Source organism: Micropterus salmoides, unplaced genomic scaffold, assembly GCF_014851395.1.
Source record: "Micropterus salmoides isolate LMB-PRFRI ecotype aquatic unplaced genomic scaffold, ASM1485139v1 Ms_hic_scaffold_8, whole genome shotgun sequence".
NCBI lineage: Eukaryota > Metazoa > Chordata > Actinopteri > Centrarchiformes > Centrarchidae > Micropterus > Micropterus salmoides.
Window position 1 is genome coordinate 28,841,534 of NW_024044570.1, and position 22,995 is coordinate 28,864,528.

Here is a 22,995-nt window from a genome sequence, read left to right on the forward strand (position 1 = left end):
GTTTTTTTCATACTGCCTGTATTTGTTATAACATATCCAAATGTGTTATTAATACTGGATCACTATCGTCATCCTGGCCAGTGACCCCTGTCTCCTTCAAGCAGGTCCTGCAGCCCTCATTTCATACACTGTCTTTCTTGCCGCAGTTTGCCAGGGCAGCTGTCTGCAAGCAGCAAGTGATTGTGGCACCTCATAACTCAAGCTACAGGAAGAGAAGGAGAGAGAGGAACTTGAAATACTTAATGCCAACATACCCGTTGGACAGAATTGGCTGAGAGAGAATTTCTTGTTAAACAATTTTCATTTTCAAACATCAAACACCTTCCCTTTAATTTGCAGCTGATTTTTCTTTTACTTTCTTTACCTGCTTAATACTTCTTGCGGTCGAAGCAGGCTGGGGCCTATCCCAGCATGACGGCACTGATACACTGGACTAGACCTCAATCTCTTTTTCTTTTCTCTCTTACACACACTCATGTGTCCACCCAAGCTCCTTCCCTTTCTCTTCCCTCTGATATGAGCTATGAGTGTAGAATGTGCTGCTTGCTAAATGCCTGCTGTGGGAACAGAGACAGAAAGTAAGATTCCTCAAGGCCACTATGAGGAGAGCAGGATGTAGAGAAGGAAAAGAAATACTGACAGTAGAAGTAGTCTGATCATCTGTTTTTCTAGACATCTATTTATCTTTAAACTCACTTTTCTTATCCACATCATTAGTTACACAAATCCCACTATGGCTTCATTTAACCTTAATTACAGAAGTAAGTAAGAAGTTTAAAGACAGTATAACATCACACAAGTCTTGTTGTTAAAAACACTGGAATAACTATAATTATTTTATTACAAACTCGCACCTCTCCTGCTTGACGCGCCTCTTGTCCCCGCCTGAACCCACCGTGTCTTCGTAGTCCCTGGAGTCAGAGTCCTGGTTGGATCCAGTGTCATCATCTCGTTACTGTATTTCCTGCCGTCAAACTGGCCTCCATTGGTGTCAGGGGCTGTGTTGGGTCACAGTTTGTGATCAATGGGAGGCTGCTGAGCCCAGTTTCGGTTCTGGTGCCCATTCCTGCCCATCTCCCTGGCAGGATTCCCTGCTGGGTCCCTCTCCCCCCATAAGTAAAAATTGTGTCTACGGGAAGAAAGCTTTATCCCTTTTAGAATGTTTCTTAAAGACCTCACATCATACTTTAATTACTTCTGTGTTGATGATAGGGATGCAACGATTATAGATTTTGTTGGTACAATTATAGACTGAGGAATGATCAGTTTCATGATTATCCCGATTATTATGCCTTAATTAATTTAACAACACTAATTAAGTAGATTTTTAATATTTGATTACATTAACAATTATACATCTATAATATTTAAGTATTATTATTAATATAAGACGGATATTAACTTTATTTATCCCCCAGGGGGAATTGTTGTTAAGGAGGGTAATAAACTGAATTGTGTCATCAACTCTGATCCATCCCTATAAGTTTTAGTGAAAATATAGAAAGAAATTGAGAACATCTCTCATGCAGTGCTATTAATAACTGAAATGCAGGTAATTAGTATAGTCCTGGAAGTCTGTTAGTGTTTTACACCTGGCAACATTTTCTCAACACAGACAGGAGGAGGCAACAGGGTGTAATGTTAAATGTTCAGTCACTCAAGGTCTTGAGAGGGCTACGTTCTGTCTTCCATAAAGGTCCATTCAGAAAAGAAACGATTTGCACTGCGCGGAAGCTGGGTTCAGTGCAAAAGTCCAACTACTTTGACCGCTGTGTGCGTGCGAGCTCGCCAAGCAATGCGGTGCATGTTGCTTCACGCAGAAACAAACCCCGTGGCCTGGCACAAGCCAATAATAGGCCTGATAGCGCAGCGGTGCTGTTGTTGCGGTGGGTCGGAAAGGTTACATGCTGCTTTGTTTGTTTACATTGCACTGAATGCTCGACTCTCACCGCTTTCGGCATCGATTGTAAGTGACACGTTTATATTTAATTCCCTACCAACTTGCCACATTATTTAACTCAGTCATTATGTATTACCATTACTTGGATGTGTAAAGCTGGGTGGTGGTCCCTTAGGTGCTGCATCAAGTTTGATGTAGTTATTCACTCCTTTAGCAGGAACCTTTTAAGGCAATTTTTTTGAACAGATGTCACCTCTTAAATAATGCCCTGGTCAGACTTTGTGCACCCGAAATTCTCCCACACTGCCGAGTTCAGCCGTTTCTTTGGTGGAAATAAAGCCTCACACTTTTGTCCCTCTGCCATAGTTTAGCCAGTGTGCAGTAGTAGCCTCCATGTCTCTGATAAGCATGATGCTTCAAGCTGGTGCACCCCTCGTGTAACTTTTTTTTCCGTTTTGTGTAAGTTGCAACATTTACTTTCCCTGCAACAGAAACACTCGGTGTAGCGGAGCCTTTACGATTAATTAACCGTAAAGCACGGTTAATAGTGAAAGCCAGTAATCGCTGCATCCTGATTTTTGTTATCACTTGTGTGAGCACTGTTGACCACACAACGTTCCCTCATCGGCACACACTCATTCAGCTGAGGAATGTCTCTCACAATCAACCTTATCGGGTGTTTTGTCTGAGGGGCATCCGAAGAGGGCTTGGCGTTACGACTGATAGGGTTTTTGGAATACACACCTCTCCTCTCTCTTTACACATCGCCCTCTCATCCTGTATCATCCCGTCCGTCATTCCTCTAGCACTCACTCTTCCTTTTTCCCACTTCCCTTGTTCACATTTTTCTAAACTTCACCCAACATTAAAGCACCTTCTTTCCCCTCTCTTGAGGTTATTTGAAGGAATAATACCCAAAGTTCAGGTATAGCAGTAAAACATTTTTTTAAGATACTTTGATTGGAACAAGGCCTTTATTCTGTCAGAAACACTTCGTAGACGATCCCTCCTCTACTCAGGAAGAATGTTGTTACCTTGTTCCCAGGCCTACCTCCTGCAGCACCCATACCCCTGACCCGTAACTTCCAATTGATTTATCCCTGATTGTTAGGAGGCCTCTGGAGCTGTGTCTCGATTGACTCCATATGAGAACAGTGCCGAGAGGTCATCTATAACAATCATTTTCAGTGGCTCATTATTCCTAGGCCAAACAACCCAAAGACCCAATTTCCTACCACACTGTTCATAAAAGTGACAGATGGCCAAAACCTGGAAAAGCTTTCCTATAATCGTTAGCCCACTGACGTGCTACATACAATGCTCTTTAGTATAGTGGAGGTTGGACTCTGTTCCTTCTCTCTCTCTCTCTCACCCACTCCTTCCACCTTCTCTATCCTGTTCATTTTTTCCAAGGTGAAGAATGTGAAGGAGGAGAACACAGTGTGTTTAATAGCTTTAGGCCATATTCCACCCAGTTCGGCTTTCCTCCTCTTCATATACCCCACAATGTGGATCCAGCACACAAATATTTGCCAGGTAGTTTGTCTCTCTCTAAAGGCTCACTCTACCTTAACTTAGGACAGCACTTAAAGTCACATGGATAGACAGAGGCCAGGACAAGGTCTCCTTTCATCTCACAGACCTGCCACTCTCTGGTATTCAGGGTCATCTAGTCACTTGAGCAAGTCTGCACCCCTCCGTGGCTGCCTGTGAGGGTCTTTTCTTGCTGGGGAAGTGCCTCTGTGATAAATGTGTGGCTTGGAACAACAGCTGAGACTAAGACTTGGCTCAGCCTTCCCACTGCCTGTTTCAGACACAAGTGTGGTTTCCTCATATCTTGGCTGTTTGTCATGAATGACCTCTTTCATTTTTCCCCACCTCCAATAATAACCAAACTCCTCTACTCAGCATATAAGAAAAAAAATGTCCTTCCATTTTTTTCTCATATTTGTTTCCACTTCTGTCTTCTTGGCAGAGTAAAATGCTTGGTCATTGCAGTAACTGTATCCACTGCGTGGTGGCTTACAAGATTGTGTGGGGTGGTGGGTGGGCAAATGGGTGGTTTAAAAGATGTTCAAAACATACTTCCTCTTGCCAATGAGGTTTTTCATTATATTCTTATTCCCAGTCTCTTTTTTGGATTATAGATGTGGGTTTGTTTCCTCTCATGTCTCTTTCTCCTGCAGAGACAACTTGGATACTGTGCTTGAAAAATGTCACAAAACTATATGATATAATACATGTTACAAAACTGTCAGCTCCTACATAAGCTTGGTCTGCCAGTGGTTTACAAATATCTCATGTCAAATATGTTTGTGCTCACTTGAGGCACTTGCAGATTTTACCTTCAGTCAGTTCAGTCATCGTGGTGTCACTTCAACCACCGATTCATCTTATAAAAATAGGGGGCCTAACCCCTATCTCCCTCAACCATCTTTCATCCTCGTTTTGTGACCCTCCCATATGTGCCTCTAATCTCTCCCTTGTGTCTCTGAAATGCAGAGGAGCGAGCATGTACTTGCTCGCTATGGATTTCCCATGGAATGCGCCATTTTCAGTTCACCCTGCGTAGGTTGCCTGTTTTGATAGGCAGTGATTATGGAGTATTTATTTTCCTACTGGGTGTGGGAAACCAACCTGTTGGTACAGTACCATTGTGAGGTGGATTTCTATTACTTCTGAAGCTGTGACTCACACATGTTGACGCACACAAACACACTCTGTCAATTAGATTAGATAAGATTAGATCAGATCTGTAATTAACATTCAAGCCCACACCAAGAGCCACCGTAAGGTGTTTTGTTGACAATGGAGGGATAAAGAATATATTGGACCATCAGAAAATAGACAACCTGCCTCTAACTGTAGAGGGATGAGCATCAAACCACATGCAGTACACAATACTTAAAACGTGGTGTTTGCCCAGAACTTGAAATGGAATTTGGGTTTTGGTTATTGTTGTTTTGTTTTCTAACCGCTTATCTTGAGTTTCAGGACGCTAACATGTCTGATTTTTGTAGTCTAGTTCTATTTGCATGCACGAAATGCACACATGCATGAGTGTGCATGTATGTCCATGCATGTGTGTACGTGAGGGAGTCAGGGTGTGCATGCCTTTTCCTGTTTGTTTGTGTTTGAGAGAAGAGAGCCCTAGCAAGTCACAGAGGTTAAGCTCCAACTATCTGACTCATTGGTGAATGGTGGAGGTCTGGGATCGGGGCTTAGTGGAGGTCAAAAAGGCGGAGAGAGTGAATGATGGAGGGAGGGAGAGAGGGAGGCCCATGCAAGACAATTCCCCTGACGTTGGGTCATTCACAGACACAGGAAATGCTTGACCTCACACCCTGAGAAATGTCCACAGCGGCCCACTTGTGTTAAAGGTGTAATTGAGCATAATTAGGAGCTGGCAGAGAGAGAAATGGAGACGGACTTGCGTGCCCCTCATGCCTTCCTTCCCCATGCCTGCCTCTGTCTGGCAGCCTGCGACACACCGGAGCCAAGCTCTCACTGCACAGATTTACAGCAAATACCATCTCTAAACAAGCAAAGGAAACTTCACAACAACAAGGATCCTTTCAGCTCAGCTGCTTATTTTCAGGCTGTAGCAAGAAAGGTCTCACTCGCAGACTTTTTCTGAAATCTTTGCTCTCTGCGCTGTGTAATCGTGAGGGTCAACTGCACACCTCTTTATTCATTTGCCACGCTTTAAACAAGAAACATGACACAGACATGTGAAACATGCTGTGAACAACTATCTGAGCAATTATTAGCTCTGCATTCTGACACTTCACCTGGACATCAGCTTCAATTCCTAGAGGTCCTCTGGCCTGGAGTTCAGAGCAGGAGCAACCTCAGGTGGCGTGGCAGCATTTCCACAGCAAGTCTCTGCACATCATCCTAATTTCTTGTTGTTGGTGTTCTTTTTGTTGATGTTTTTCTGCTTCATCTTCTCTTGACTCTCATTCATATGCTTGATCTTATTCTCTGTGAAAACATAGATGTAAAACAACCATCTCTGACATAAACTCACCAAACAGCCAGCTGCTTCCTTTCAGAGCTGAGACAGGAATGCACTTTCGTTTGGGTGCTTCATTCATAAGAAATAAACCATCGACCCGCATGCAGGGGTTTTAGTGAGAGTAAGGGCTGTCAGCCATTGATGTGCTGGTGGGGTTGGGGTTGCGAAGGGTTGTTGATGTGTGTGTGTGGGTGGGTGGGATAAGGCTTGGGAAAAGGACATAATGTGTGGAGCATGGTGCAGACCTCTCTGCAGAAACAGCAGGCTAATAAGACATATTACAACTGATCAAACTCCATTTGGCTAACCCGTCCGGTTTGTCTTGTTAAAGGTAAAATGACAGAGGGAGCATGGCCATAGCCAGCTATCACCATGGGTCCAGACCTTATATAAAATGTAAAATTCGTATTAAAAATAATTGTCACTATATAACTGTATAATCAGGAGTTACATAGCCTACCTCTGAAAACAAGATTGGTCAATGCCATGAATGATGGCTATAGTCTTCCATAGTCTGTATTCCACCTACACATTCAAGTAACAGCTAACACAACAGGAGCAACAGAAGCAGCAACTGCATTCAAGATCTGAGCTCACAAACACCTATATGCATTTAAAACGTGGCATGTCCAAGCTTTTGCACACAGAATAAATTAGGAGTTTCTACTCTGACATCTTCAGTGGCAAGAAATGCATAGTAATTAGCTAATACATTATAATAAAGTTACACTGCACGGCATCAGATTTGAATAAACAATTAGCCTACCTTTCTGTAGCCATGCTGTCTGTTATCACCTACTCCAAAAGCAGCTTTGCACAAGGTTCTTGGTGATGAACTATCACATCAGGGCATATAGCCTATGTCCAAAATAAATATGTCTGCATGTATATTGTGCTACTAATGAATAGTACCAAGTTTGGAACAACAAGATTTCCTAATTCCTTTTGCTCTCTAATGCTAATTCATGTATCAGATTCTTTGCAGACAGGAAATGAGGTACAGATAGATAGCTTTGTGTGTCCAGTGTGTCCAAAATCTTGTTATTTTTATTATATTGAAAATAACAAAGTAAAATACAGTATTTTCATTGATTATGTATTATTTTTTAAACAATTTTATATGACCATAAATCTGTGGAAAAGGTTTTTTGTTATTGTTATAACTTTATTATAAATAAAGTATACCTTCTGAATTAAAAATGACAAACTGGGTAGTTGGCTACACCTCTAACTGATTAATACATTTTATCTTGAATTTTCATGTCCTTCCTTTGTTTTACTATATTTTACATGTTAATTTTTCATTCTTATGCCATGTGTAACTTTAAGATTAGGTTAATTGTTTGAATGAGCTTAAGTAATTTCAGTAAACCTGAAAGATACTGCAGTTGTGCTCCTCTGCTCAGTTAGTTTGAAAGTGAAAGAGATTTAAGACAGAGATGAACTGGTGAATTGGGAGTATCACTGAAGGAGGGCCACAGGAAGACCAAGAGGAACTAAGTAAAGGAAGAGGAATACCTGAAAATGTAAGAGAGCTGGCGGGGATGGGAGCAGCAATGGATGGGGGTGGGAGAGCAGAGAGGGGGTTAGCGGAGAAGTCAGTGATCACTCAGGAGGTCTGGAACTATGACCTCCGACCCCATGGCGGAGCGGATGCCACCATGGTGAGTATGTGAGAGGTGAGGTATGTGAGCCCTGGCGGAAACCATACCCCCCCATGATGAATGGGATGTTAGCATTGACACAAATTGGCCCATAATAATGACACAAGGCCGCTAAGCACACAGGCACAGAGTGACAGAGTGGGAATTACAGAGTGAAAGACCAGGCAGACAGAAAGAGAAGGAGAAGAGATGAAAAAGTCTTGGAGGAAAGAATTACCTTACCCGGCGGGACAGATGGAGAGGGGGGAGAGGTGGATTTATGGATGAGGGTATATTTGGTGTTTTCTCTCCACTCTTCTGAACGGTGGGATTGCAGAAAGGACTGGAGTTCAGAGGGCCCCTGACACACACAGACACATGCAGAGTGATAGAGAGACACACACGCACACACTAGGCCTGGAGGACTGTTATATTTGCATTCTTGCCACATGCATCCTCTGTTGTATCTTCCTTTCTCTCCCTTACTTTTTTCTTTTCCTCTCCTCTCCAATCCAAGTCTGACAAAGTGTTTACATCACTTCCAGGCGCCACATACAGTATACTTCCTGCTAAAAATAGCTGCTGACTTCCTAGGCTGAATCAGAAGAAAACTGCAGCATCCCTTTTTATAGCTTGGTGATGACACAGCATGTTGATGCATGCTACTTTTTTTGCTCCTCCTCCTACCAAAACAAGGCATCTCTCTGTCTTTTAGGAAACACATGTATTAGATTAGGCATGTTGGGAGGCAAGGGTCACACTCCTGTCAGTAATTGAAATGCGATTATGTATGAGCTAACATGATTACAGGGGTGAGGGGCACAAGGAGGGGTGGTGATTGAAAGGTGAATACCAGCCTGTGATGTGCGGCTGCTCCGCTGTTTCACAGGAGACATTCCAGAGGTAATGGAACATGAATGAGTCCGCCGACCAAAAGTAGGGTTGATGCCTCGTAGTTCTTCCCAGTTCCCAAGATAGAAAACTCTCTATCAATCAAGTACTGAGGAATTACAGTACTTAGCTTGGTCCCTGGAAAAACAGGTCTTCACCGGTCCCAATGACCGAGGCCTGACCTGGGACCTCAGTTTCCAGCTATTCAGTCTAATGGGCTGGGTAGCGTCCTGTTGTATGTCTGAGGGACTGTTGGCAGCTCTGATCACATGTGGCGATGGAGGGTGTGAACTGTGTGAAATGCAACAAAAAATGACAGGTATTGCTTTTTGCTTCTGCCAGTGTTGATGTTTGCTCTCTATTTGATTCCTTTGGGAAAATGTGGTTAAAATTTCTGGGTTTTGGCACAAAATGGCTTGGTTAATGTTAGGGAACATTCATGGTCATAAAAGAAACCAACATTGATCGTCGGTAGACATCAGAAAGCGAATAGTGATTTCCTTTGCAGTGGTCTAACATTTGTTGACCCATCCAAACACCCGGACCCCCTCCTTATGCAGCGTTTGTGTCTGTATAGCAACGTCACACTATTTCCTCCGCTGCTCCTGTTTAAGTCACAATTCCAACAGGCCTTTCTCTCTTAAATGTAAACATACGTTGTGTTTGGGAATTTGCTGAAAGGACTGATGCTGTCTCAAACGGGCCTTTTTGATTGGGCTTAGTTATCTTTTGATCTGTTTAGACCAGGTCTCTTTCAGATTTGGTCTTTTGTTTTTTAACACTCATATATCATTAGATTTGGGGAGTTATTTTCTCAACATGGTGGACCTTTGAAGAACTCCGGAAAGAATACACATCCTGAAAATATCAGAAATTAATTTCAGTCGCAGAGTGAAGATGTTTATTTTAATATTTCAAGGACCTTGAATGCTGAAATGTTGAATGAACAGCTATAAAGATCTCCAAAATGGATGCATTTTGGAGATCCGTTGTAAGAGCATAAATTAGGATCCTGGAGAGAGTTGGGTGGGGTGGTGGAGCGGCAATGCAGCTTGCCATTCAGTTAGCTAAGATGTTAACAGGTAAGAAACATTGAATGTCCTTCATCAAGGTTCATCATTGGTTGACATGAAAGACCATGAACGAACCTCAGTGAGTTCATAGGATAAAAACAAAACAGGGTAAAACAGTGCTTAAATTGAACACTGAAATATTTATTAGTTACCACTTGTAGTGCAGAGTAACCCATATAGAGCGATGTCTCTGACTACTAGAGGTGCTGTAGATCAATTATTTTGATTAGCGAGTCCCTGCAATGTTTGTATCTCCTGACCTATCAACATGCACATGCATGCCATGAGCACAGGATACAAGTGTCTGTTGACTGCAGAGGGTGTAAATGGCAGTAATTCACTATAAGCAAGAACAGTGTGCCGATAAAAGAGGAGGAGAAGAAGAAGACCATGTGAGATTTGAAAATGAGCAAAAACTGCCTTTGCAAATATCTTACAAGGTAGGAAATGCATTCAACATGTTTGTTAGCCCCTAAGAAGACACACAATTTATTTTGGGGGGTCAAATGTAACGACGAGACCCCGGCCCCTCTCGCTTTTACTCGTCTTCTCAAAGACTCTCCTCCAATGTTTTGCACACCGGGCTTTAAGAGGTAGCTGCGACAACACTGTCACCACTGTCCCCCCTCAAAAGTTATTCTCCGATGTTCGTCATCATGTCTCTTTTGCAATCATCGATACGAGTTTGACAGATTGAGAGCATGCATGAGGAGGGAGGCTGCACAGCATGTGCATGTGCGTGAGCAGTGACACTGCGTTAGAGACTGCTCCTGGCTCTAATAGGTTGTTTTAATCCGTGAGAGGTGGATTCCTGCAATTAGGAGCAGTAGGAGGAGCCACAGCAACCTGTTTTTTTCACAGATTATCTGTTTCATGCACTACTGTCAGGATATAGTGACAGTTTAAGCAAATATGTTATTTTTAAAAGAATTCCCCACTGCAACTTTAGCTCCATGTCACAGAGAAAGTGGTGAAAAGGAAAGAAACATGTTAAACATGACGTATCAATTGATAATAAATCAAAAAAGTCTGATTACTAGCTAATGCATGCCTTTGTTTTAGTGGAAGGGAGGATATTGACATTCAGGGATATCCCAATGCTTATAGATCACCCTCAAGAAAGACTTCACCTTAATGGTAATCTGTAGAATACTTGATTAGTAAAATAATCCTTTACATTGGACACATGTACATATTATATATTTATTTATTTATTATATATTTATTTATTTCATCCTGATGATCACTGACTCAACTTTTATTGTATTTTATTGTGCTTTGCTGAGTACAGATTATAATATATTATATTTTGTTTTTACTTTCACTATATTCCCCTGTGCTGCTGTGCCAATTTGAATATCCCCCGCGGGGGATCAATAAAGGAACATCTCATCTGATGTTATGAAACTCACAAATAAAAATAAAGTGTAAAAACTGAATGGTAGCCAAAAAAATTTGTTACTGTATGTGTGTGCGTGCACATGCATGTGTGTGTGTGACAGACAGGGGGTCTGTGCCCTTTGCATATAGACATGTTTGTTTGCACATACAGCCTTTGATTATGCATTACATTTCTGCAGCATAAGAGTTGCACCTGATAACTCTTATGGCACACTCCCCGCCATCTCTCAGGTTACATTGCTCTAGATGTGGCACAAAGTGCACCTTTGCTCATATCCGGCGCTGTCAGAATCGGTACCTCCAGCAGACATTTGTAGCAGGTTTTTCTAATTGAGTATGAACAATTGTCACACTTCCAAACCCAGAGACAGCGCGTCTGCAGAGGCACTGCAGATACTCTGATAAGAATAAACTCATCACAAGCTGGCAAACAGGTGCAACCAACAAACACAGGAACTGGTCGTTTCTAAATTACCCTGAAACGGGTTTGCCTCCCCCAGCTGTGATCAGTGTTTTGATTAGTCAATGCAGTTGTGTTATAGTATGTCACCTTTCTAGTTCATCAAGGATGGTGTGTCATTTGCAGGAGTGGAATCCCCTTACTGATAAACTGTGTAAGGAAAAATCCCCATTTTTCAATAGATACATGAGGTAGTAAATGGTCTGCACTTGTATTGCGACCACTCATAGCACTTTTACACTATGTCACAGTTACCCATATTCCTACATTGATGGCAGAGGCTAAGGTGCCAACTGCTCATCAGAAACAAAAATTAGAGAATAAGAATGTTTAAACTTTTCAGTACTTTTATTAGCTGTAAAAACTGTTTACCCATTTATGACTAACGAACTAATGCAACAGAAATGATTTACAGGTGCAGTTCTCTTTCTTCTCTTTATCTAAACTAATCTTTGACATCAAGTAAAACATCTCTTCCTGGCTCCAAACTTCCAATAAAGATATGTCCTGAACTTGAGTCAGTGTTACTCATTACTTTTCCATTTTAGATGTGGGGATTTCCTTCCTAAATCAGCATGTTTTTTCACTACCATTTATTTCTTTTGTGTAGAGGTCAATTGTCAATTAGTGCCTAATAAGTAATTCTGCTATATGTCTTCCATGTCAGAAAGCAAGTGATTAGCTTTATTTGGAAGCCATCTAATATGAATATATATATAAGACAGTGACTGACTGAAATGCAGGGAAGCAGACAGTGCTGGCAGTGTTTGGTTCTTCTGCCAACACAAATGTATCCCTCCATTTTTGTGGCTGAGATAGAGGCACAATCACACAAACCTCTGACAGGAATTCTTTTGATACAGTAAAAGGTTTTGTTTGTTTGCTTTTATTTGGCTAATTAGTTGATGTGAGTGTCCAACCATTTGGTCCTGGTTTTTGTGCAAAGAATAAAACAGTTGAAGTCATCATTATGAATAAATGTACAAAATGAAGATAACATTACATATCTGTAATAATATCCAGATTAATCTATCGGCAAATACAACGAAAAGTGAACACAATTGAATGAAAATGTGTAAAATGATCAAAAATAAAATGAACTATGCATTTTTATACCTTTTCATTTATTTTGCTACTTATTTTCTGTGTTTTAGAATGCACTGATGTCTGTGTTCCCTGCTGTGTATTGGTCTCTTTTTAAATATGTCAAAGTTGTGTTATTGCCAAACAAGTATGATCGATCAAATTGACCACTCCAACGAAAGCCACATCTTGTACATAACAGCCTCATTACCATATTGCATAGACATTTTTCAGCAAATATCTGTTTTCAGTGTATTTTTTTTTTGGTTATTTAATTTTGGTTACTTATCACTTAAATCTGTTGATGCTGCCTTTAACACTGACAACACATTATTTAGGAGTCTTATATTGATTGATGGTTATGTAAGTAAAGCTCCAAGTCTTTTTTGGCTGGCCATACCAGCTAAGCACTGTATAGAGGTGTTTAATTGTTCATCTGTATTTATCCCAGACTTGAGTTTACAAGTTGTCAGTAGTAGTGTGAGACAGCCTGAAGCCACACTGAGATGTGTGATAGCTCATTGTCCTACCCGTTGGTGATGTCATTAGAGCCACTAACTTTTTCTGGTGTGTTGTTTCTATAACGTCTATATTTATTGATAGCAGAATAAGCAGAATGAGTACATTTGGCTTGTAACTGAGCATGATCAAAATAAAATGAAGAGTGTGTGATGCTTGCAAAATTGTGTTGTTTTAAGTAGTTAGGTGTTTGTAGTGAAATAGGTTATAGCTAATCATGAATTATATTAACTGAATAAAAAAGATTTCTGCTGTAGTATTAAAACTTTTGCTCTTTGGTGAAAGAGATTAAAATGACCAGTATGTAAATAGCAGTAAATAAAGTAGAAAGTAAGAGTCATTCTTCACACCCGAAGCTCAGGTTTGTGAAGTGAAACTTATTCAAAGCGTCTATTTACTGTAGATGATTTACCATCACATTTTGGCTCACATGCCTTTACCAGGGCATCAAAGTACTGCACTCTGGCCAAGGCAAGTAGGTCAACAAGAGTCTAAATCCATCAAAATAAACTCATTTAAATGCTTTCACATCACAGAGCCCTGCCTTGTTTGTTTGCAGAATGTGTTTGGGTTGTGTAATATTTCTTTTGCTTGAAATAAAAGCCATTGCAGTTTGCATGATTTTGCAAGGATTCCCATTTGAATTTGAGCTCCCCCCAACAAGCTTTTAACCTAGGATGAAAAAAAAATTCATAAATATTGTTTAATGAAAATGACACAGTGAAAATTCAGTTTCATTTCAGCTCCACAGCTGCTCCTCCTAGAACTCCCCAAAATGGCCTCTGAGTGCAAAACCTGACTTAACCAAGTCAGTGGCACTCCACCTACCAGATGTCCAGCTTTATCATAGGATGTACATTACATATAGATACTCTGACCCCTACCACTGACTGAAGACTGGAGATTACTGGAGGTGGGCCTCTTTCCTGCTCCCATTTATCTTTCTTTCTTTCACCTCCCTATACCCCCCTCCCCCCTCCCTCTGTCTCCCTCTGTAATGTCTCAGCTGTTCCCTGCAGGCAGGGCTCTCTGACTGAGTGCCTGCTCTGTTATGGGTTCATTGGGCTGGTATGTGGCAGGAATCTTTGGATCAAGGTAATTTCACACTGTTCAACTTTTTCCCAGGCTGTTAAGCTTCCTTTTACCTTTGTGCCACTCGGAGAGCGAGATAGGGAGCGACACATGTAGCCGTTAAACACACACAGTGGCTCAGGGGCTGACGCCACCAGCGGAGCCAAGGGAAAGACTTGAAAGATACGGCCTATAAATTACAGTCCAACACCTCAGTTTCCCAAAAGGATCAGATTATTGCAGCCTGATCCAGAGTGGTGGGGAGGATGGTGCACATTCATGTGTGGTGCTGTAATGAAGCTACTTGTCTGCCAGGGGAACCACTGTGGTGGGCCCCGCTCATTTGTCTCAATCACTGATCACCAAGAGGATCAGACAATTTGGGTGTGTGCATGTGTTTTCTCTGCATGTATATTTTAACGTGTCATTTTCTCTGATCATTTGTGATCAGATGTTTCTGCTTTCTGTCGCTACATCTGCAGCTTCTCGTCCCATCTGACACGTGTGTGATTTCTTTATTAAGCTTTTCATCCTGAGGCAGATCGCTCAGTGTTTATTATTAGTGACAGCAGATAGGTGAGCATCTGATGCAGTTGCAACAGGAGGGAAACCCTCTGTGATTGTTAAAGTAATCTTGTTCTCATCTCTTCTCTGTACGCTTTAACATCCTATGTACCATCTGTTAGCATCTGCGGGAGAGATAGGGAAACAAGGGCAACAGTAGCACCACTTAGTGCACACATGTTTGCATGAGAGGGCTGGTATATGCTCAGGTGTTCACTAAGCTTGGTGTCTGGGTTTATTTTTAATGACTTGGGTTATTTTGGGAACGACATGGTTAACTTTGTTTTATTTTTTTGCATACCTCTCCGTCTGCTTTTCTTTTGTTGATTATTGGGAGTGGTTTGTGAATCATAGATTAAACAAGATTTGTGTGAATGGCCTGACTTATGGTTATTCTGTGGCCCAATCAGTCTGCGTGCAGGGCACTGTTTTTAATAAGTTGTGTGTGATGAGATTAGTTGATTTTCTGATTAGTGTGATTGTTCGAATGCCTGTAAACTTTTTGGATAAGCCCAGCCATGAGATCTCTTTGACCTCAAGTACAGTGTGTTTTAGTCTGAGCGTGTTGTGATTCCAGGTGGAAGTCCTCAGGATGTTGATCCTCCCAAAGCACCAACAGACACAATTTTCAAACAATCTGGAGAGGGGTTTTTTTGTGCAAAAATGTAGTTATTGTCTTGACGTACACCACCTCTCCTGAGAAGTCCTTGCATTCTGTACCAAGGACTCCAGTGGATTAACAATGCCTTTGTTCTTGGTGTGCGCAGTGAAAGAAAGGAGAGAAATAGGCTGGAACTGTGGTGTGGTATCAGCAAGCAGCTGTTGTATGAGTGACAAAGTCAAGGGCTAGTGATATGAACATGGGAAAATCCTGGAGGAGCTGGAGGGGAAGAGGCAGCAGCAGCAGCTGAACCACTCTGCACTGAGGCAGCCTTCACTGTTGCTATTAAGTGGAGAAAACAGTGTGAGAAACAGAAAAGAAAGCAGTTTATTCTATGTTAGGGCAAGGAAATATTGACATTAATTAGCAGCCAGTGCTCCAACTCCACCTCTCTATCTGGCTTATTTGGCCCCAGATTTAATGACCGCATGAAATGTTGTTGGTGGAGTTAAAAAGACAGGGTCAAGCATGTGAAACAGGGGAGGGATGGAAGCGGGGAGTAAGGCAGGGATGAAGAATGGGGTGGAGGGGTAGAAGAAACGTAAATGAATACCAGACGGCTTGTTTCTTGTGTTAACTGAAGGTTCGGCCAGAGCTACCAGATCTTTTTGTTCCAGTGACTCACCTTCCACAACACTCACTCTGTGGAGAGGCTCATCTGTCACTCAGCGAGCTGTCACTAGCGTCTGTGATGGATTGTGACGTAGTACAAGACTACTAATGATGCTTTCACTTGGTATTTTCAGGTCTCCTTAAAAGCTGATTGTGTATAAAAAGATGGACACCGTCTTTGCCAAGAGTGTAACGGAAAAAATGTTACTATAGTTAGAGGTTTGGACCTTTTGTCCTGGAGCAAAGCGCAACAAATGATTGAGGTCTGTTTTCCCATAGGCACTTGCACCTGCAGCATGGCGAAAACCAAAGAGTGTAACACAGTAGCAGGACCGACAAACACGTTACTTTGTCTCCTTGCTTTAGAAGAGAAGGCATGGCTGGAAGCAGCCGCTCGTTTGATGACAGTATTACATTTTCAAATTCTCAGACGAGGGAACTTTAGTCATGAGGAGGGGACTGAAAACTTTTCCCTGAACAACTATACTTTTGAGTAAGGCCCTGAAGTCCCCACTTATTAATTGGCCACAGAGGCTTTTATAGTTCATGCATTGTCTTTGGTGGCAATCTCCATAACGCCAGGCGGCAGTACAGACAGATTATGAGGTGAAGCAGCAATAAGAAGAGTGTTTACCTGAAGAATACACACTCTATCACACATGTTGAGGGAATTATTGAGTTTTTGGTTGATAAGGAGACAAGATGGAGGCAAGATGAAGTGGTCTGTCTGCTCAGTACATGCATGTTGTTTCTCAAGAACACTGAGTCAATCAGCAAAATATAATGTTTGAACATTTTAAGTTTAACAGACAAATGAGACACATTATCTCGTACAAACTTCGTTTCAACATAAAAGCTAACAGAGTAAGAGCCACAGTGCCATTAATTGCACCATGAGCACCCACCTCAGCCGGTGTGTCAATCTTAAACAAGGCGTTACGCTGCCTGCATCTGTTCTTCTGTTAGTTTAATGTTGTTAGCTAAATTATTATCATATTCACTGTAGAGTTTGTAATCCTAGCTGCCATTGAAGGCAGTTTAATACTTTAAAACCATTGCAGCCCCATGCAGCGGATGCATTTTGACCAGAAGATGTGAAAGGTGTCTACCTGAGTTCAATTACTGCTTTACAACGGAGAGGGCTTTCACTTCTCCCTGGCATCATGCAGTCAACATCTTGTCCCATAGACGTCAGAAGACAACAATTAAGACTTTGTTCTTAATTGACTCTTTTTTTTTTTCTTTGCTCCCCCTTGTTTCTTTTCCAGCTAATGAGATAAGGGCATGTCTCAAAGAATTCGGGAGGACATGTTTGCATAAAGAATTTCTGAGGGAGTCTGAGGGAAGTCTGCAGGACGAAACCTCAATGCCAAAGCTGCATTGTTGTAACATCAGTCATGGAGAGAAATCCCACAGGTGGTTAGTGGAGATGTCAGGGACAAGCTTCACACCACTTCTGGAAACACTCACATCATACAGTATCAAAACAGGGGCAATGCTCCCAACACTGCAGGAGGTAAAAACTTAAGATTCCGTCATTTTGATTGACAGAATATGTATTAATCCAGCTGATTGCTGGACAGAAATTTGTACGTAATTTTTTAGAATCAGCTGTAAAATTCTAGTCACATATTCACACGTTCACCACTTAATCATGATCTGAACTTTTCAGAAGCCAGATGACAATTGTTTGACTTCCTTTTCTGTAAGAGTGGACACCTGTTTTTGGGACAAATAGACTTGCTTCCGTCCCGGATGTGATGGCGAAACATTCTGTGTTTGATTAATCTTATTGGTGTCTTAACAGCATTGCATGCCGAAATCTCAGTAATTTTGAGTGTTTCAGTTTGTTCTGCATGTAACTAGGTTTAGATGAATCCTGGCATGCATGGCCATTTAAAATTCTGTTTACCGCAAAAACACAGTTTGTAACCATTTAAAATTAAGCTGTGAAAAGACACAACACTTGCTGATGTTTGTGTTTAACGACTCATACACTTTGTATTTCATGGATCAGTGAGATGCAGCAGAAGGCAACGAAGCATTGTAGGACACAAGGCGCGCAAAAAATGTTTCTACATGTCTGCGTTTTACCAATAAACTGTTGATTGTTGAACTGACTGCTGATGTTTCAGACAGTTCAGTTGGAGAAAGGTTTTTCCAGTGAAGTTTTGCATGAAGTCTGGTGTTTTTTTTATCGTGGATGAGTAAGTTTTCTCTGTATTGTTGTTGTTTGACACACACATCTGCAATTACTCAACCACAGAAAAGTGCATCAAAAATGGGGAAATGTAGGCATGATAAACAAATTCTATGTATGTATGAGTGATGTTGTTTCCATGTGAATTAAATGGGGATTCATCAGCAGCCCTCACACATTAGATCAGTTCAGAAGCATGTAGAGCATCTGAAAGCTATTTTTGATTTTTGGATTTTTATTACAGGTCATGGCATTTGTTATAAAGCTGCCCACAGAAAGTGTGTTGCTGCTGTTGGATGTTGCTCTGTGAGATGTCTCCATGTTCCTCTGTGTCCTGCTTTTAGTTCACCCAGCAGGAAGTGACCTGAAAGGGTTAGTTAGCAGATGAATTCCAAAAAGGTCTTGAAGCAGAAAGGGAGGAGGCTGTTAGATGTTCGTGTCAGGGCTGTTGCAGACATCTTACCTGCTGCTTGATTGTCGGTATTAACTATTTTCTTGTTGAACTTCTTCCCTTTGTTACACTGTGAGCACCCCTCTATTATGATTGATAAGGAGGCATGTTTTTGAAGAAAAGATTTCAGTAATTAATTACACTCATGAATTACACTGAATTTGTTTGTCTTCCTCTGATTTCCACCTTCATAAGCATTACTCCGTGACTGTTCTATTTTTTAATTCGATAGTAATCCAATTTATATGTTCATAGAATCTAAACAAAACAGAAATCAAGCAGATTTGTTATCCAGGAAATTAAGAAACAAGCACATTTGAATTTTAAAAGTGAAATGTTTCGTTTTATTCATGTCATTTTCTCACAAATAATTAAATCTCTGATTTAATTTCAGTAAATACGTCAGTTCTAACAGTAATCTGTTATAGTTAGAGTGTTTAAACCTTTATCAAAAATCTTCCAAAAATTATTCTGTGAATGAATGATGATAAAAATTAGGATAATATATATATAAATAGTTTAAACACAGATATATAAACAATTAATACATAATTCAAAGACACAGGTGGAATTTCCCATAAATCCACCAAAATTTCTGTGCTACCTCAAATGTATTAAATATTTCTGCTTCTTCAAATGCTTAAAAGAAACGTGATGGAAAGTTTAAACATTACAGATCCTGATAACATACTAGTAATCTTTTAATTTAATTTAATTTTATGAAGAGGTCTATTTCCTGCATGGCAGTTGCTGACCTGCTGATGCAGGTGTGTTGTTTTTAGATTGTCTTTTAGGTATTTTCTTTTCACATACCTGAAGAAATAGTATCTGTTTAAAGTATTTTGGCCACAGTTCTGAAAAGCTCTTTTGAAAAGAAATTCTTCATAGTACATTCTTCCTTGTTTTAGTTTCACTTTTAGGCTGATGGGGCATGAAAAACCTGAAAACTTGCCTTACTTGATGATTGTTCTTTTCAGGTATATTTTTTTGCATTTAGTGTGTGTAAAATGATAGCATAAAAATGCACTACATGTGTGCATTATTTGGGGGGGGGTATAAATTATATAAAATGAAGGGTTGCTGTTCCACATTGCTTAGAAAGTACAGCCTTTAAGGTGGTTTACAAATTCACAGAAAATGCACTTTACACATTTCATTTAAAAGGCAGAGCTGCTTTATTTGTCACCCTGTGTGTTTTGCTTCCAAACAAACACACTCAGACCTGAGCTGCTGTCATTTCACTACTGTTTCTGCTTCGATAGGAGACTGCCAAATTCCCCTCCGACACTTACTCAGCGTCAGGAATCGCATGTTGATGTCGGTAAAAAGACAAGAAGAAAACGCAGAGCCTCTCTCATCATCGGCAGACACCCCGGGGCGTTGTCAGCTCTTTAATGGTCGTTGTAACGGTGATTTAAACTGTGAAAGGTGCGGTGATGATGAGTCACCGGTCGATCCTCACTGCAAAAAGTGGCCACCCTTGCTCTTTTAATCACGTCTTTAAATGTTATTTTTAATCAAAACAAAGCGGAGAAAATCCACATGTAGAGCTAAATAATTTTGCTTGTTTTTAAGCCACTAATTTCGGGGGGGGGTTCTTTTCAGGAGTCATCTGTCACTTAAACAAAGCATGATGAAAGCAGATCCCTCCACTGCTTTCCAGAATATATGACTTTTAAGCTGCATACTAGTGGACTTATCCAATGCTCTCTGTAAACATTTAGTAAAGAAAAAACTCAAAAACTTCAAAACTCAATACTGTATAAATTAATTTGACCCGACGTATATTTCTTGCAGTGTGCCGCGCAAGAGTTTCATTATTCAAACTTCATTATAAATTGACTCTCCCCCCTCCCAGTATACATTTGAGTGTATAGTGTGATAACTTTGTAACATGTCTAACTTATGGGGTGTGTTCCGATTTTATTCTGATATGGTAATTGAATGCTTCCGGGGACAAAACGCGCTGCTGCTTCTGATCTCACTCATAAGAGCCGCTGGCGTCACTGTTCCGCTGCAGAAGGAGCTGCAGAAAAAAAAAAAAAAAAAACGTATTGACAAGTATGTTAATACAGTAGTATGTCTTATGTGTTTGAAAAAGTGCAATGAACCTCGTTTAATACTTTCTTGATTATATTATCAGCGTTTTTTAAAAAAGATTTTACTTGATGAAACAAGCAACTTAAAACTTTGAATTGGCATGAATTTTAAATTTTAAATGCACGCTTTAAATTACTCCCTTGCCTGTAACAAAGCAAACGTGGCCATTGCTGTCATCAGCCTGTGGTTAAATGCCAGAGTATGGTGGCTCTGATGTGCGTAATTGCGCATCCTGGTGAGCTGGAGGCAGCTGATGGAGCTGGACGTGGAGGAGGATTTGGAGCATCTGCCTCTCCACCGCAGCAACACGTTTGATTCTGTTTGGCTCCTTTAACATCCTGTTAAGTAGTCCATTTTATCAGAAACAGCACATCTCTTAGTAAATTTAATTTCAGCCTTCTGTGCATCCAAGTACAACCATGATCTTTGTAAGTGTAGCCTATACTTGTCAAGAGAGGATTACACGTGTTGGTGCCTTAAGGAACTGAAAACTTTACATTTTAATACTTAATCGAACATATTATAGAGTGTTGAAATTATTATAATTTCAGTGTAAAGAATCTACCACAAAGGATGAAATAATAAGTTTTTTCTTCCTACAAAATTCTAACTTTCATTAATTTTCTTGATTTAGGAGTCTTTGTGTTGATTTCAGAGGGGTGATCTCATTCTACCTTGTTTCAAGTTACAAACACTTGTTTCTAGAAATGTCATCAGCTATCCAGTATGCACTGAGAGAGATGATGTGTCGCTCCCGTCGCAAAGTCTTTCTGTGTTCTATGTTTAACTCTGTAAATGAGACTAACTGATGAAGATTAAGTCTTTTCTGACCTAACATAAATTCATTAAACTTCAATCCTACATGATGCCACTCAAGACACTCTGATGTGCATGTCAGAAATGCTGTTTAAGCTGCAGCGACACCCTTTAAGGGGTGAGACTGATAAATGACCACAGCAGTGGAAGGAGGAGAGAGAGGGAGGAAGGTGTAGAAGAAGTCTGCCCAGTAACAATCGCACAGCCTCGGTCGAGCGCTGAGGAACTATTGGCTATGCAAATATACAGGGAGGAGGAAACAACTAAGACTGGGAAAAAAAACTTTAAAGAGACATTTCCCCCACTTTTCACACAAGCATGCCTATATAGCCAACAAGCTTCGGATGGAAATTAGCAGCTCTGAGGACTTTACAGTCCCCAATCTTCCCCTGACGCACTGAAGTCTCGTTTCATTCAAGGCTCAGTCTTTGAAGTTGACTAAGAATAGGAGGGGGATTAACATATTTACCCATGCAGATTCTCTTTGTGACTGTATGTGAGGCTAAATCATTTGGCAGTCATTTTTTAATTATCTGCTCAATGACTTACATTCTCAGCTTCGTTTCCACCTGCTTGTTTTTCCATGTAAATTATTACAGAAGCCCGATGGGGAAAAAATTGTGATTTGTGACAGGAATTGTTAAATTGGTTGATATTATTGGGGTTGAGCAAAGCCAGTGACTCTCATCTTTGTGTTATCTTTAACAGAAGATTATGCAAAAAAAAAAAAAATAGAAAAAAATCCAACGCTGCCTCAAATTTCCTAGAAAGCTATCATAAACCACAAACAGTTTGCGGCTGTAATAAAAAAGTTGTTCGTATAAGATTGTGTGTGTGTGTGTGTGTGTGTGTGTGTGTGTGTGTGTGTGTGTGTGAGAGAGTGGGTAGGTCTGTCCTATGCGCGTGTCCAAGCGCGCACACGCCTCTGTAAGTTAGCACGCCGTGTTTAGCCACATACATAGGCTACAGTATCTATGCGTCATGCTCTGCACAGAGGTTCAATGAGTCCATATGACAAAGCTGGCAGACAAGTTGCTATAAGAAGGAAGCAACACGAATTGGTCGGTTTGGATTTTTTTTCTTTATAATCCAAACTAATATTCAGATTACTTTCACAAGGGGGCACTTGCTGTACCTTAGCAAGTAAAGTTGGTTACTTGTAGGCGTTTTTAATGCTGAAAATGTGCGTAATAATAATGCAACAATCAGTAAGACATTTATTTATGTTGTGTCAAATGACATTATTATGTACCTCACTAACTGTCATCATAAGACAATAAAGCACCACAATAAAGACATACATCTATTAAAACGCAGAAAGCATCTATTTTACCTGAAAGAACCATGTTGGAAGTAAGTATTAATCAGTCACATACTTTTATATATACAGAGAATTTATGTAATTGGTTTATTTCAGCCTAAAACAGTCGGTAAATGCGACAAAAGCTGGTTAAAATCGAGTTTCGATGCATTCATTCTGCACCTTTCATTGCATCATTGTGCGTCTACCTTTCAGCCTTTTAAATTTTGAA

General features: G+C 40.6%; 1 protein-coding gene across 1 annotated transcript in view; it reads left to right on the forward strand.

Annotated features, from left to right (window-relative positions):
• ccnd2a (cyclin D2, a) overlaps positions 1 to 22,995 on the forward strand; it is a 167,814-nt gene that overhangs the window by 122,237 nt on the left and 22,582 nt on the right. The window lies entirely within an intron of this gene.